At 36.6% G+C, this 16,227-nt stretch overlaps 1 long non-coding RNA gene across 1 annotated transcript in view; it reads left to right on the top strand.

Moving 5' to 3' along the window:
* LOC107656518 (uncharacterized) overlaps positions 1-8,354 on the top strand; it is an 85,156-nt gene extending 76,802 nt beyond the window's left edge. The window contains exons 3-4 of the long non-coding RNA XR_001630580.1: positions 8,064-8,174; positions 8,283-8,354. This is a non-coding gene — a long non-coding RNA (uncharacterized LOC107656518). The remainder of the gene's footprint in view (positions 1-8,063; positions 8,175-8,282) is intronic.
* The last annotated feature ends 7,873 nt before the right edge of the window (positions 8,355-16,227 follow it).

A 16,227-nucleotide genomic window follows, 5' to 3' on the forward strand; every position in this document is an offset into this window, starting at 1 on the left:
AAAAGTGTTATTTAGTTTTTGTGTGTGTGTGTGTGTGTGTGTGTGTGTGTGTGTGTGTGTGTGTGTGTGTGAAAAACTTTATTAGCAAAAACTATAGAGTTCATGATTAAGATGTAGAGGAATCTGGGGGAAAGAGAAGACTATGACATTCCCTTTCATAGTTTAATTCATGTTGCTTTAATTGTAAATGGAGTTGGAGCATAGATGACAGATGCAGAAAATACAACTTTCTGCATTTACTGGGTAAAACAGTCTGAGTAATAATCTCTAAAGAACAATGCTCGACCTGTCATTTCCAAATGAAAGAGAAGCAGGGTGCTGTTTTGAAAATTACCCTTGAGGAGCTCTAGACTGTTGTCTGAAAGGTGAAGAGTTCTTTTATATGAGAACTCAAAGTTGGCTCAGAATCCTGTCAACTCGGCAAGTTCAGTGTGTGACACAGTTCACTGAGTTCAATTTTCGGTTTGAGGATGATGTTTATTGAAGTGTCAACCATCCACAGGAATGGAAATGAAAAACAAAAGGCACTTTCCAGGAAAAGGGCACAACATTGGGCCTGAAACTCTTAAACTCTTAAATGGTCAGTTGTGCTTAATCTTCAGACGCTCAGTGAAATATATTTTTGAAATTGAAAATATATTTATTTTCGACTATCATATACCACTATATGTTACAAAAAATACATTTCAGGGGCAAGAAAACACATTTCCAATCTTACAGTAGCCTACAATTAGGGTAAATGCAAATGCGGATTGGAATAGCTTACTAGAATATGTTATATGTTCACACATGTTATAGACAACAGATAATAAAACTATTGATATTTTAAAAATATATACCGTAAAAAAAAATATTGGTATAAAATATGTTTTGATATTTATTTAGGCAAAAAACATTTTGATTGCCCAATTTTGTATATTTTAAAATACATTTTTAAAAATGTGTTTGAAAATGTATGTTTTTGCCGTATGGGATGGTTGCAGATTTTGCATAAATTAAGCGATTACTCAAAAAAGTCAAGCTTGTTTGTGACCAAATGTTGGTTTGAAGTTATTGAAAAACTTATTTTTACACATAAACAATATTAAAACATTTTTGTAACATTTTATAATACTCTGAGTAACAAAATTATTTTAATTTGTATACACTGAAGAAAGTTGCATACAGTCAAGAAAGACTCCTGATCTGAATCTGTCCACCATTTTAAATGGGGGATGCACATTTTGATGTGTTTAAAACTAGCTACATGTCATTCCAGGATAATTTTACGCTAGATAACAGGATCTCTGCCTCTATGGGACACAGATACAGTAGGAAAGTGGCAAAAAGAGAGCTTGACTATAAAGCACATTTATCAAGTAGCTCCATAATCTGTGGCTGACTCAGAGCTTAGCACCGTAACAAGGACAACTTGTTTTGTTTCCACTGCCCACTTAATTCATGGTTCCAATGTGTGACCATACATTACAGTATATTTTGAGAATACAGCTGGCTGGCAGGTCTGGGTAATCTACGTCAGAGGTAGGAGCACTGAACAATTTTGATGCCTGTTGTGTTCGACCACACTCAAACATAGAGTTATTAAGATGACAGGATAACAGCAGCCAGCCAGCATATTATTTATTTTTACAGTTTTTCTGGAAACGTACACCCACATTCAGTGTGCCACAACGCAACCTGATCGGGACATTTAATTAATAAACTTGTGTATGTGATATTAAATAACACGCATAGCTCAAATAGAAACCTTGAAGTAGCTTCGCTGCAAGCGCTTACAGTATATGCATCTATATCTCTTTAAGGCAGGCATGAACTTGAGCTTGTGTGTTTGCCTCTTGTCAGGCTGAAGTGATTCAGAGCGAGTGCAGGCTCAGTTGTAAATAAGCCTCTGGCTACAGTCAGTGCTGCCAGTATGCAGGAGGATACCTGCCTGTTACACTTTAACCTAAAGATGGAATTGAACTAGGGCTGTCACGATATCAGATTTTTTACTACACGATTATCACAGCCAAAAGAATTCACAAAAACAATATATCATGATCTAAAGAAATAAAAAAAAAATAAAAGTAAACAATGCTGTAATTCAAATTCATCTTTATTTAACTGTGTGTTTCTGGCCAATGAACACCAGTGCATACAAATTTCAATACAAATATTAATTATAATTTTCAACATTGATAATCATAAGAAATTATTCTCTATTCTTAAGCAGCAAATCAGCATATTAGAATGATTTCTGAAAGACTCACACTGAAGTCTAGAGTAATGGCTGCTGAAAATTCAGAGTTGCCATCAGAAAAATAAATGTTATTTTAAATAATAACATTTCACAATATTACTGTTATTACTGTACCATACTGTATTTCTGATCAAATAAATGCACATATATATATACTAGATTGTTAGAGTTTTAGTTTAAACACTTTCAATTCTTTGCCTTCTAAGGTGCTGCCTCTAAAGTTTGAGAAAGAAATCGTCATTTTTTTCTCAGCCTCTTGTACTCTGGAATATATTATTCCTAACCATGACCTGCAGGCATTCCATGAGGTAATAATGTAATGCCGTTCACTATACACAGAGCAAAACAGAAACAATAAGGGAAAGAATGAAAACGTTAATCTGTATTGTCCACGTAGTGAAATGTCGGATGGCACGCACAAACACCCCTCTCCGTCCGCCTTGTGTCAGAGCAGTCAGCCAGTCTCAGCGCAGAACATTAATGCACTCCAGATAAACCACAGCAAATAGACCACAGCAAAGACAAAATGTTATATAAAGCCACAGAAAAAACACCTATTTCTCGAAGGCTGCAACTGTATGCTGCCTTCAAACAGAATTCAGCGTGTCTATGGATTTATGGGTCCCAGCAAGTGGTCTAACGGGCCACTGAGTGGCAGTGTGTTTTAGGTAAGACTTTTTTTTTTTTAAGTAGTAAAAAAGTTATTTTACAAGTCTGGGAGCAACAGCTGTACAAGACTTGCAATACATTAAGACCTGTGCCAGTAACTACTATATCCAAAAGGCATTATGCACAGAACATGCCGTCTCCTGAGGCAGTGCCCTCCAAACTCGTTTGCAGATGGCTTCCAGGGGTGCTCTATTATTCCATCCTCCATGCTCCCTATTTTTGCACTTGTCAATAGGAAGAACTCTATATTCGTTCACACTTTCTAGAGTTTCCAGATTCCATTGTAAGCCCAAGTTGCTCAGCTGGCGTGTTGACGTGGCATTAGTTTCCTTATAACTTATGAGAAGGTATCTTGAATATAAGTGTTTTTGTTGTACTGCACTGGCAGATTCTCATTTTTTCTTGTTTATATTTAAAACAAGTGAAAAAATCTGTGAGTGCAGTATCAAAAGTATGAAAATACGTCTTATGCATTGTTGCTTCTAAAGTAAATCCATTTCGTTTTAAGGAACATTAGATAATTTACCGAAAAAAAAAATAAATAAACAGAAATATTTTTTTTAAATAAAACTGTATTTTGCAGGCATTTTTGCCAGCACATCCACATAGATTGTTATAGTCATTCCCAATGCAAACATAAGTTTGACTTTAACAATAGATTTCACCAAGTCAAGTAACATTATTTATATAGCAGGCTGTATCAAAGCAGCTTCACATAAACAGGAAAATAACAGTATTATTGTTGCAAAGTGAAATTAAAGCAATTTCAGCTATAAAGCAGCTCTAAAAAGACAATAGTGGCATTATACAACTTAATTTACTTCAGTGACTGTATCAGTGTTGCAAAGTTCATTAGCTATTAAGCAAACTCAGTTCAAATATAAAACAGCTCTACAGATGATTCAGCTTATTTCATTTCAGTGTTGATTATATGGAGTATCCAAATTGTTAACAAACCATAGTTTTGTGAAAGCTGCATTTCATGAGCTTTTCTTTTGCCATTCAGACTAAAGGGAGTCAGGCAGACAAAAAAAGTTTCTGCTAGTCTTAAAGCCATAGAGATTTTGGGATGTGCTCTTTTGACATATACTAGCTATACCACCTATACTGTGCAACATAATAGCAACCACTTGACGGGCAACTTACAGTAACAATGCCCTGGCATGACTGTGGCGTGTTTTGGTCGAGAAAAGCACCACTCACATTTCTTCAGAAAGCGTAAACATGTAGTTATACTCGATTTTCTATTAAACACATGCAGCCGGAGGCGTATGAGGATTCCTTAAAATATGTGCCGTATCCAGTTCCGGAAACCCAATCAATTTGTTCCGGCAGAAATTAAGGCCTCTGTGATCTCTCAAATCCATGCGAATCCGGCAGACAACAGAGTTTACATGATGTCGATTTATTTTTGAGAATAGCTTTGTTTTTGGTCCAAAACGTCAAAACAGTGGTTAGATTGCTCCTCGCCCGCTCCCTCAGAGTTCGGGGTAAAAATAAACCATGATCTAGCAGGGGCAATTGGTGGATGCATGTGTGGATCAAATGATGAGATGAGAGACAAACTGCCCCTTAATGATCGAACCTGACCGGTGTTTAAAATTATTTTCCTGTGACACTGTAATGTAATGCAGGGGGACCAATCAAGAGCTTATTATGCTACACTCATTATCGCTGTAATCAGTATTTATACACAAGTGGCTTTCTCGCTCGCTCTAACGCTCTTGCCCTCTCCCTCTCCCTGCACTTTGTCGAAACATGCAGCTCTATCTAGATCTCATGCATGAAAAGAGATCTAGTTCCCTTTGTTTAGGCTTGTATCTCCCAGGTCCCCGAGAGCTTGTTCGAGCATTACATCATGCGCTGGAACAAAGACACGCTGGGATGGGCTGGGTAACGGGAAGGGATGGAGGTTGGGCTGGTGCTGAGATCAGGTTTTTGGGAAAAGTCATGGGAAGTTGGGGAGGGAGGGCGGGAAGCATTAGTGTGGGAGCAGATGGAAAATCTAAGCCCTCACAAATCCAGGTAAAGCTGGTTGGTGAAACAAGCTGCTTCTAAAAGCTTCCACACTGACTTTTATGAGACCTGGACATGTACGACCGTTTACAGTCAGATATTCCGCAAACGAGCAAAATGATCATCACATGGGTGGACACGAAGTGGATGTTGCGTTTTCAAGATGACGCTGAGGCTGAAACGTCAACGGGCAGACATATTTCCAAAACAGCAGACAATTAGTCAGTTTCATAGTCTTTGCGCTCCTGTGGTTTGCTCCGAGGAGGCTTTAGACTCATTTAAGAAGGTTAAACACGACAGTCAGGGAACATGTTTAGACTCCAAACCCTACTGAAATACAACACTTCTTTAGATTTCTTTATCCACAATTCAATAAGTTGCAAATTAAATTTGTCAACATCATGAATGATCTAACCAAAATTTTGGATCTTTTAGCAGAATTACATGAGGTGAATCATAATGGTATGTATTAGATTTCGGATTTAGATCTAATTTCTTATAATTGCCTCAATCTGATTTTTGGATCCGATACAACATTTTTCACAGGATTATGATAAGATGATTAGTAAACGTGGCTTGAGGCTTATACCTTTGACTTGTAATTTTATTATTTGGCTTCTACACAGGCCAGCTTAATTTGCGCAACCACAGGATTGTAAAACAGCACTGGTATTATCAAATATTTTTATGCATGTCTCAATGTCCCAGTCAGGAGGGTTAGATGACAAGAATGGCCTTGTGCACTTGACCTGCGAGGTTGTGTATGTGCATGTTAGCGTGCCAGCATATGCATGCCTCGTTCTAGGATTGACTTGACGCTCTTGCAGATACTCAGATTTCTTCATAAATCCTAGCGCACTCCACCTCTGGGTTCCCCTGCAATGGGACTGGGAGATCAAGCGCCACATGAACCCTTAATTCCAGGAATGATGACCTTGTGGGATTCAGCCCCATCGGAACATGGGAGCTTGTCAGGTTGCCTCTCCGAAAGCCACCAATCAGGTAATAAGCCTCTAATGCCTGCAGAGCTAATCAGCCTCCACGCCAGCGCCCGCAGCCAGGCCTCGCTGCTGCTGTTGGCATCGGGTTCTGGCTGAAGTTTCCGATGGACTTGACAGCAGCAGGGCTTGTAGGATCACGCTTGACCTGTGCTAACTCTGGTCTCTTGTGTTGTAAAACAGTTCACTCAAAAATGAACATTCTATTATTGTTTACCCACCCTTTTGTTGTTCTAAATGACTTACTTTCTTCAGTGGAACACAAAACGTTTTGTAAAATCTTAGAGGTGCTGTTTTTCATACAATGAAAGTGAATAGGAATGGTTGATTGAGGTTCCAAAAATGACAAACAGCACCATAAAGATATTCTATAGGACTTTTGTGTTCTATCCCATGTCTTCTAAAGACATCTGATTGCTTTGTGTGAGGAAACTTTTCATGTGTTCCTCATACAAAGCTGTCAAATCGCTTCTGTAGACTTTAAATATAGCACACAAGTTCTATAGACTACTTTTATGTGCCTACTTGCATTTCTGTGGCACATTTAACAGAAAAGCATGGCACTAGCAATGCCACGGTAATGGGTTCGATTCCTAGAAAATGCATAAACTGATGAAATGTACCTTGCAACTAATGCAAGTCACTTTGGATAAAAGCATCTACCAAATACATAAATGTGATGTAACTGTATACATTATATCCTTTCTGTAGTTCAAACAGTACAGCACAGCGATAACAATGCTAAGGTTATGAGTTCAATTCCCAGGGAAAGCAAGCACTGATAAAATGTGTACCTTGAATGCAATTTAAGTCATTTTGGAAAATGTACATTTTATCTAATGCAAGTTACTTTGGATAAAAGCATCTACTGAATGCGTAAATGTGATGTAAATGTACATATTATATGCTTCCTGTAGCTCAGACAGTACAGCACGGCAATAGCAATGCCAAGGTCATGGGTTTGGTTCCCAGAGAAAGCAAGAACAGATAAAACCTAAACCTTGAATGTAAGTCATTTTGGATACAAATATCTACCAAATGCATAAATGTTGTGTAAATGTATATATTATATTCTTCCTGTTGCTGAAACAGTAGGACACAGCACTAGCAATGCCAAGGTTTATCTTCCTTTTATAGGCAAGATTATTGGCAAGATTATTGAAAAGGTAGTTTTTAATCAGCTGAACAAATACTTAAACTCAAATGGATACCTGGACAATTTTCAATCTGGTTTCCGACCGCATCACAGCACAGAGACAGCGCTCATTAAGATAATAAATTATATTCGCAACATATCAGTGCTGTACTACTAGATCTCAGTGCTGCATTTGACACTGTTGATCATAACATACTTCTAGAGAGACTGGAAAACTGGGTCGGGCTTTATGGAATGGTACTCAAATCGTTCAGGTCATACTTAGAAGGGAGAGGTTATTATGTGAGTACAGGAGAGCATAAGTCTAAGTGGACTTCCATGACATGCGGAGTCCCACAAGGCTCAATTCTTGCACCGCTCTTGTTTAGCCTGTATATGCTCCCACTAAGTCAAATAATAAGAAAGAACCAAATTGCCTATCACAGCTATGCTGTATTTTATGTATAATTATTTTCTATTTTTAACTGTCTTAAATTAATTTTAAATCAATTTTTTAATCATTTTCAAAGTTTTTAAATTCCTTGTTTTATTTTTGTGATTATTTTTTTATGATTATTTTACTTTATTTTATGTAAAGCACTTTGAATTACCATTGTGTACGAAATGTGCTATATAAATAAACTTGCCTTGCCTTGCCTTACCAAGGTTCAATTCCCAGGTAAAGCAAAAACTCATAATGTGTAGCCTACCTTGAATATTACCAAATATTGCATTGAATAAAATCATCTGCCAGTTAATAAATGCTACTTTATTTATGTTTTTGGTACCCAACCTTGTCTTTTTATACTACCACATGGTCAAACAACAAATGGTTTTAAACATCATATAGATACACAAAAATAATAAATAGTTTGCTAATGTTTACATAATCTGTCTTAGAAATAGGTTAGTGTTCCTTGAAGATTTGAATGTTGTAGACAGTGTAATCAGATCCCTTTTGTCATTTACTCACCTTCTATTCACACATCTTTATCTGTCATTCAAGACACTGGTATGCCGATGGGTCTTTTGCACTGCATGATGAAAATCCTTTACGAGGAATCTGCCACATCGTCACATAGTGGGAGTGGAATATTTGTCTTACACCAGCCTAAAGGTACATTTAATCTTTTGCACATTTAGATTAAAATAAAAGAGGCATGAAAATAATTGCAACTTTTTTTTTCCTTTTTTTTTTCAAATGTGTTGTTGTGATGGCCCACAGATTTAGACCTGGACATGTGTGTGGACTATTGCTTTGTTCCAAAACCTGATGAGCTGCCCACGTACGTACACAGCATTTTAGGGTGCCACAGGCTCCAAAAGGTAGGCATCATGATTTTGAGGCTTGCTTTTGGCCAAATTCAAATGTATCCTTTACAGATAATGCAATCCCAGGTCAATCTGTCCATGTTTCCAATCAGCCACTTATGAGGTTCTTATACTGTTAATATGGTCTCTTAGAAAGCATTTAATATGTAAGCAGCAGACAGCAAGGCAGTTAGTTTTGGAACTGGGCCTGCACGTGATCATATATTTATCTCATATTTTACTGCTTCTCGGGTTTATAAGCTCTCAAAAGGTACTTGAGAAAAGAGGCCTAAAGTGGGTTAAAAAAATTCCAGTCTGGCTCCAGATGCAAATGAAAAATGGATAACAGTCTCTAATGTTCATTGTTTGGAGAGCAGAATGTGTTTAAGATTAATATCTACACATATAAATGCAGGACATTCTAAAGTCATGCAATGAATCTTCAGAAGGTGGGCTCGTTATTCCCAGGCCACACACTGCGTTCTGTATTAAACTAATATCAGATCAAAGGTGGACAATTCATCAGTCTTCAAAGGGACTGTCATTTTAAAAAATCGACCGTCATGTACATTCACAAGCTGCTGAGCAGTTGGCTTTGGCAAGATACGTCAAGAAAGAGCGAGAAATGGTGTTAGATGCGAAAGACAGTGATGGTGCCATAGACTTCCTGCCCTACTGGCAGAGAACTTTATGATTTGGCTCTTTGACTAAAGCAGAACAAAACATTATTGCACAAACGGATATAAAACTATTTAATGACAGGATTGGAAAAGCCATTACTGAGAGTAGAAAAGGCAAAAACGAAAAGAAAAAATAAAAATAAAATGCTGGAACTGCCAAGGAGAAGATGAGTAATCCACTGTATGGCCAACTGAAAATATTAAAGACATTGCTAATATCCCACAAGTTTAGCAAACGTAAACACTGACGGGGGGAAAAAGTGCATACTTTTTTAGCCAGCCCGGAAAACCACAAGAAAGACTGGCTTAAACTAACATATCCTAGCCAAGGCACACTGGACTGTGAACACATCAAAGAAAAAGAACGACTACAAGAAGAGGTAATGATTATACAAACAACTCGGATCAGGCATTCACACTCTGCTTTACTGTAAAGGAGGGCAAGGAATTAAAGCATTGTCTGGTTCAGTGTCAGCTTAATTAACTTGAGCCAAAGTCTTTGATTATTTGAGGATTTTTTAGTTTTTTTTTTGTTGATATTTTATGAAGGGAGTATTCCCTACAGTGTGTTTATTGTGTTTGTGTAGGCTGATAATGAGACAGAGACCTGGCAACAAGTCCTGACTTGTCCGTGACATTGATTTGAGCTCTTGAGTACGTCCATCCCATTAGCCAAAGGCCTTTGAAAATAAATGCTGACTACACACACTTGCTTCTCGGAATCGGAGGCTTTTCCAAACACATTTACATCTTGCCGGTTCAGAAAATCTTTATGCAGGCTTAGACAAAGAAATTAACAGGAATTGCTGTTCAATACGACATTAATGTGATTCAGACAATCAAATGTAACTGTTGGCCACCAGCCTGACTGCCATCTTTTTTTTTTTTTTTTTTTTTTTACCATCTGCTGAAATGCATAAAGTCGGGGTCAATTTCACGCTGGAGGCTTTAAGTCTGCGTGGTTAAATATTTATCTCAAAGCTGTCATACATACAGTAAGAAAGACACAATAATGCACATTTGAACGATGTGAAATTGCATTAACACTGTTTCATAACCAGAAACGACAAATAAAGTAATACAATTATAATTACACTGCATAAAGTGAATCGTTACTAGTTGATTTACTTTAAGAGTGTAGATTTAACTGAATTTCACATTATACAATCACATTTAAATGCAAATTCTGCCATCATTTACACACCTTTACACTTTCTAGTCAAAAGCAGACCTTTTTAAGAATCTACACCAGTGTTGACTCCATTAAGACCAATCTTATTGCTTTTGGTCACCGAATGTGCCACTAAAGTCTGATTTGAGAGCTGAAAAGAGGTGCATGTAACCTGTATTTTTGATTAGGGAAAGAAACAGCACTGATAAGCATTTGAGACTACATACATTCTTAACAGTAGAATGGTTAACATCAGAAAATAGGAGATTAATCACGTGCAACGAGTAGCTCATCCAAAAATGAAAATCCTGCCATTGTTTACTCACCTTTACATTTTCTAGTTGAAAGTAATAATTTTGAGATTCTTCACAGTAGTTTTGACTTTATTTGGAGCAAACTGCTACTTCAGTTTTATTTCACAGCTGCAGAGTACACTCCTAAACATAAAGGTTCTTTATCGGCATTGGTGGTTTTTCATGAAGAACCTTTAACATCAATAGAAACTTTCTGATGCAGATAAATAATTAAATGCATACATAGTGGAAAAGGTTCTTTTAATAACTGTTTTGTGAAAAGTTCTTTGAGGAACCAAAAACTGTTCTTCTATTGCTGTGAAAATCGTATGGAACCTTTATTTTGAAATTTCAAACTCTACGTTCCACGGAAACAATAACACACACAGTAAACAATGACAGGGTTTTAATTTTTTTGGGTGAACTGTCTCTTTAAGTTAACTGGTCTGAGTCTGGGTTTCCATTCCAGCTTCACAATCTCATTTTGATGATTCATTTGCCAGGTACAAAAGGCAGAGGCAAGCCTCAGTGTAAACCTATATTGACTTTTCTTATCTTCATAAGCCTCACCTTACCTTGAACTTATAATCAGGTAGCTGATGGTGCTCCATTAGTCAGCCTGCTGGGATTTGAGTTTGTACTAAGAATAACTGACATGTGTTTGTCTTATTCTATAAATACCCACCTGGATCAAAAACAGTGAAACTCTGAAATAACATTGACAGTTTCTGTTTGAGGCAGGGAACCCGTAGTCATGGAACAAAAATAGAGTAACAAAAGGAAAGGGCACAGTTTTCAAAGGCCTGTATTTATTTAAATGAGGCCCTGAGCTTGGCCATGGCAACTTTTCTTTTGTATATGGGCTGGCAAATGGGCTGGGCTCTGCCTTTACTATACAAAATGGTTTTGTTTTGTTTTTATTTTTTTATTAAAATAAAGGCCAAAATGTGTCTTTTGTGCCCTTGTTTCTGCTTCGAGTCATTAACTATGAGATATCCCTGTGGGCTGTTTTTTTCCACTAGGCTCATCATAGCAGTATTCGCTGTTGTCAATGATGCTTGCCTTGAAGTCGCTTAATATAGCACAGTACGATCTGAATGGGGAAATGTCTGTTTCTGCTCAGCAAAGAAAATAAGCAGAGAAAAAGAGGTTTATTTTCTGACACTGGTTAGTCACTCAAATATCTGCACCGTATCATTGCATAAAAATGAACACGGGACTGAAAATATTGCAGTAATATAATATGCTCTGGTTACAGGCAAATATCAACAAGTGTGTGAATCAGTACTATTTTAGTTCTATTTAATATTTTGAATTAGCTTTTAATATATATTTAAAAAAATGAAAAAATCTACTTTAAATTATTATTTTTAAAATATTAAGTTTTTCATGTAATATTTACAGGTGCATCTCAATAAATTAGAATGTCATGGAAAAGTTCATTTATTTTAGTAATTCAACTCAAATTGTGAAACTCGTGTATTAAATAAATTCAATGCACACAGACTGAAGTAGTCGTTGGTTCTTTTAATTGTGATGATTTTGGCTCACATTTAACAAAAACCCACCAATTCACTATCTCAACCAATTTGAGCTGAAGGCCACTGTCAAAGAAACCTGGGCTTCCATACCACCTCAGCAGTGCCACAAACTGATCACCTCCATGCCACGCCGAATTGAGGCAGTAATTAAAGCAAAAGGAGCCCCTACCAAGTATTGAGTACATGTACAGTAAATGAACATATTTTCCAGAAGGCCAACAATTCACTAAAAATGTTTTTTTTTATTGGTCTTATGAAGTATTCTAATTTGTTGAGATAGTGAATTAGTGGGTTTTTGTTAAATGTGAGCCAAAATCATCACAATTAAAAGAACCAAAGACTTAAACTACTTCAGTCTGTGTGCATTGAATTTATTTAATACACGAGTTTCACAATTTGAGTTGAATTACTGAAATAAATGAACTTTTCCACGACATTCTAATTTATTGAGAAGCACCTGTATATCTTATGTAAGATTTATTTCAATTAACAAAAACAATTTTTAATAGGTTTAGTTATAGTTTAGTTAACAAAAACAGCAACAATGAACAACTAGATTTCTCTAAATGACACTGAAAATGATGCTGATGCTATTCTTATTCATAAAATTAGCTTAAATAGCGCCATTTAAACTGTACCATTCCACGACTGCATTGTTCTTTCACAGGGATTAAAGCGTTAGTTCTTTCATAATTTTGCCTTTTTAGTGGTCAATATTTGCTTAAACATACCCATTTTATAACGTTGCTATAGTTAACACGAGTTTCTTTGAGTCTTTTTTTTTCACCACTAGAATGCAATTTCCATCTAACCAAACAAACACAACCAACAATTTAACAGCAAAAGCACAATGGAAAGAATGTTTTGGCCGATTTAAGTGATTAATTGGTTTTCATTCATGCAACATCACAAAACATTACTGAAAAAGCAAATAGCTAAGCACATCAGGGAATGTCTTACGACATCCAATACTGCGAGATGGCTTAAAGCAAATAAACAGTGTGATTCATCTGGATCAACAGAAGGAAAGTTGCAGCTGATAGATGGTATGTTCTGTCAGACAGCGTAGACGTAAATTAATGTACTTCGGTATCTGTTTAGGTTACAGAGTCAATGCAAATACGTTAAGACGCCCTGTTCATTGCTTCGTAGATGTTCAAAACACAAAGGCCACACACACGTCCTGACTGGTTTTAAATAACATTATTCTTTTCTGCAAATTGTCAGAAATAAAATCTAAAAAATATCCTTATTAGTTAGGTCAGAGTATAAAGCAGATAGACAGACAGACAGACACAGACAGGCATGTCTATCTATCGTTCTTTCATTCTATCTATCTTTCTGTCATTCTATCATTGTGTTCATTTGTTATATCAAGCACTGCAGGGTAGTAATATTTGTTGGTCTTTATCAAGCATTCAGGAAGAATCCACATCTACCATTACTTCATTGTTTGATTGTTTCCCACTCAAGACAAACATCTGTACTTCATTATTAAGAGTCTGTGCAGAAATGACAGTTCAAATTGATGATTTCTTACCATGAGCTTTGATCGCTATCTAGCCGTAAAAATCTGTAAAATATATGATGAATTTCAGTCACAGCTCCATCAGTGAGGAACTTTCCTAGTAAGAAAGATATGATTTATTGGAAATTAGTGTTGCCTAACATAATATCTGAGGAAAAAAGAATCCAGAGTACATTATACTTTCAAAAAAAAAAAAAAAAGTTTGATCTTTAGTGAACATTGCAGTATCACTGTGGTATAATAATGACCCTGGCTTTAATTTGGCAAATAAATCTAAAGCTCTTTACAAGTTACAAGCATGTAACTTGACGGCTTAAACTGACAAATTATACTAATTGTAATAATTTAAAATAATAGTTGCGTAATTGTATCAATATGTAGGTTGCCAAGTAGGCCTGTTGGATTAACTGCTATCATTCTACACAATCGCTCTCGAAAAATAAAGCTTTGCTAAAAAAAATAAAAAATAACTGTAAGTCTCTTTAAAGAGCTTATAGAAGATGTTAAAGGAATAATTCATCCAAGAATTAAAAATTTGACATCATTTACTCATTCTCATGCCATTCTCTTTCCCACAAAACAAGATCATAGTGCAAAAGCACATACGTAACCAATAAAAGCATCAATAACTAACTACTAACTACAGAAGTGTGGACATTATGCATAACACCTCATTACATGTGATACAGAAGAAAGACATTAAAAGGGAGTCAGAATGGCATGGGAGTTAATTTTTAGTAAAATGATTATCTTAACTGATGGTTAACCTTTTTGCAGTGAATCTAGTGTAATATCACCATGCTGCCATTAACTTTTTAAAACCTGGAAGTGGACTTTTATGGACGTATATAGCTAGTTAAGTTAGGACACACTCTCCCAATGCAAAGTGGAGCTGGAAATAGGAGAGTAAAACCCCAAAAAGCAAACAAAAGCGAGCAGGTGTTTATATTAGTCAGAGTGGCTCCAAGGAGATCTGGGTGGGGATTGTCCATTATCGAAACCTGGCAAGCCCAAATCAGAAGCCCTGGGGGATCATTCGATCGAAAGGAACCTCCCGAGCAGCGTTAAAAATCCTTTACATGAGGCCAGAGACACACGAGAAGATGCGCTATCATGTTGTACAATTGCCCCGCAGGGTCTGACAACATGAGCGCTGGAAAAATTATGAAAGCAAGACGAGTATCGGTTGACTTTTCAGGACGAGTGGAAAACTAAATAGACGAGACACTGATTGCTCGGCTTGCCTGTCATAAGTCATTGCCTGACATAAGTCAGAGCTCTCCCTTAATGCTCCAGACTTAGGGTAACAATAGTGCACCTGCTGAAAGCAGTCTCAACACACACTCTCGCACATGGCAACAATGAGTCGACGCCTGTTGCGGAGGGAGTCCACTTGAAGGCACAGCATGGAAAACATGTCAAAACACTACAGCCTGGGATTAAATGTCGGGTGATTACTTGTCACAGTCAGTGACTGATCGCAGGCCCGGGAATCTGAGTGCTCTTTGTGTTTTCTTCAAATCTGAAGGAATTTAAACATGGTTAAATGTGTTAAATGGAGCTGAAAGCACTAGACAGTACTCATTTTTGCACAATTTCATGCTTTGGTCCAAATTTGTATCAAATTTATTAATGTTACTTTAACTAAAATGGCATTTTAAACAATGAAAATAACATTTTCGTTGACAAAAATGTGCAAATTCTTTTTCTCTGATCAACAGTATTGTAATTATTGTCATGATGCACATGATCCATTCCGTTTCCATTATCGTTGATGGAATAATAATAATTTAAAAAAAGATTCTCAAGATTAGACAAGATTATCTTTGGAACTTATTGGTAGTAAATCAACCAACAATACTTAGTCAAAGTGTTGGGGGATGTGTATAGTCTCTTTTAGCCAGACTTAAATTCTAAACCGACGGCATAAAGTCTGGCCTAAATTGCAGCTTATTCTGGCCAAGAACTGCCCACATAGACGACCATAGTAGTTTTGGTTTTATGTTCCGTTTAGAGGCAGATTTATCTGGAATAGGTTATGCTGTAAATGACTAGTGACGAAACAAAGAATAATAATTCAAATATATCAGTCCCTACTGATTATTAACTCAAAAATGAAGCAGAATAAAGCTTTTGGATAGCCAGTTCACTTTCTACTTAGTGCCTCAAATTTTTAAAATATAATGGCACTAACCTGGAAAGTTTGTTCAAAAGTTTGGAATCAGTAAGATTAAAACAGAAAAGAGTTTCATCAGTGACTCCTTTTAAAACAAAATATTTTTTTAAAATCTTACTGACCCCAAACCTTTGGATGGGAGTGCATGTATCACAACTTGCTGTAGAACTTTAGGTGTTACATTTTATACCCACCCAACCCAAACACTTTCCAAAATAATATTTAAAAATGATTTGAATATACATTCCACCAAGGCCATCTGACTCCTACCCAGCATTACAATCCGAAGCTTTCACTGTAATGGCATGGAAGTCCCTGTCCAGAAGGCACACTAAGAGTCAGAGCACACATCTCAGGCCAACCAACATGGATTCCAATTGGTGTATATGTCAAAAACACATCTCCAGCCTGCTGGGTGGTAACCCCTCTCGTGACATGGAAGAAGTTTGCTTCAGGGCTCTATTATTATG

This window comes from Sinocyclocheilus anshuiensis, unplaced genomic scaffold (genome assembly GCF_001515605.1).
Source record: "Sinocyclocheilus anshuiensis isolate Anshui unplaced genomic scaffold, SAMN03320099.WGS_v1.1 scaffold1473, whole genome shotgun sequence".
NCBI lineage: Eukaryota > Metazoa > Chordata > Actinopteri > Cypriniformes > Cyprinidae > Sinocyclocheilus > Sinocyclocheilus anshuiensis.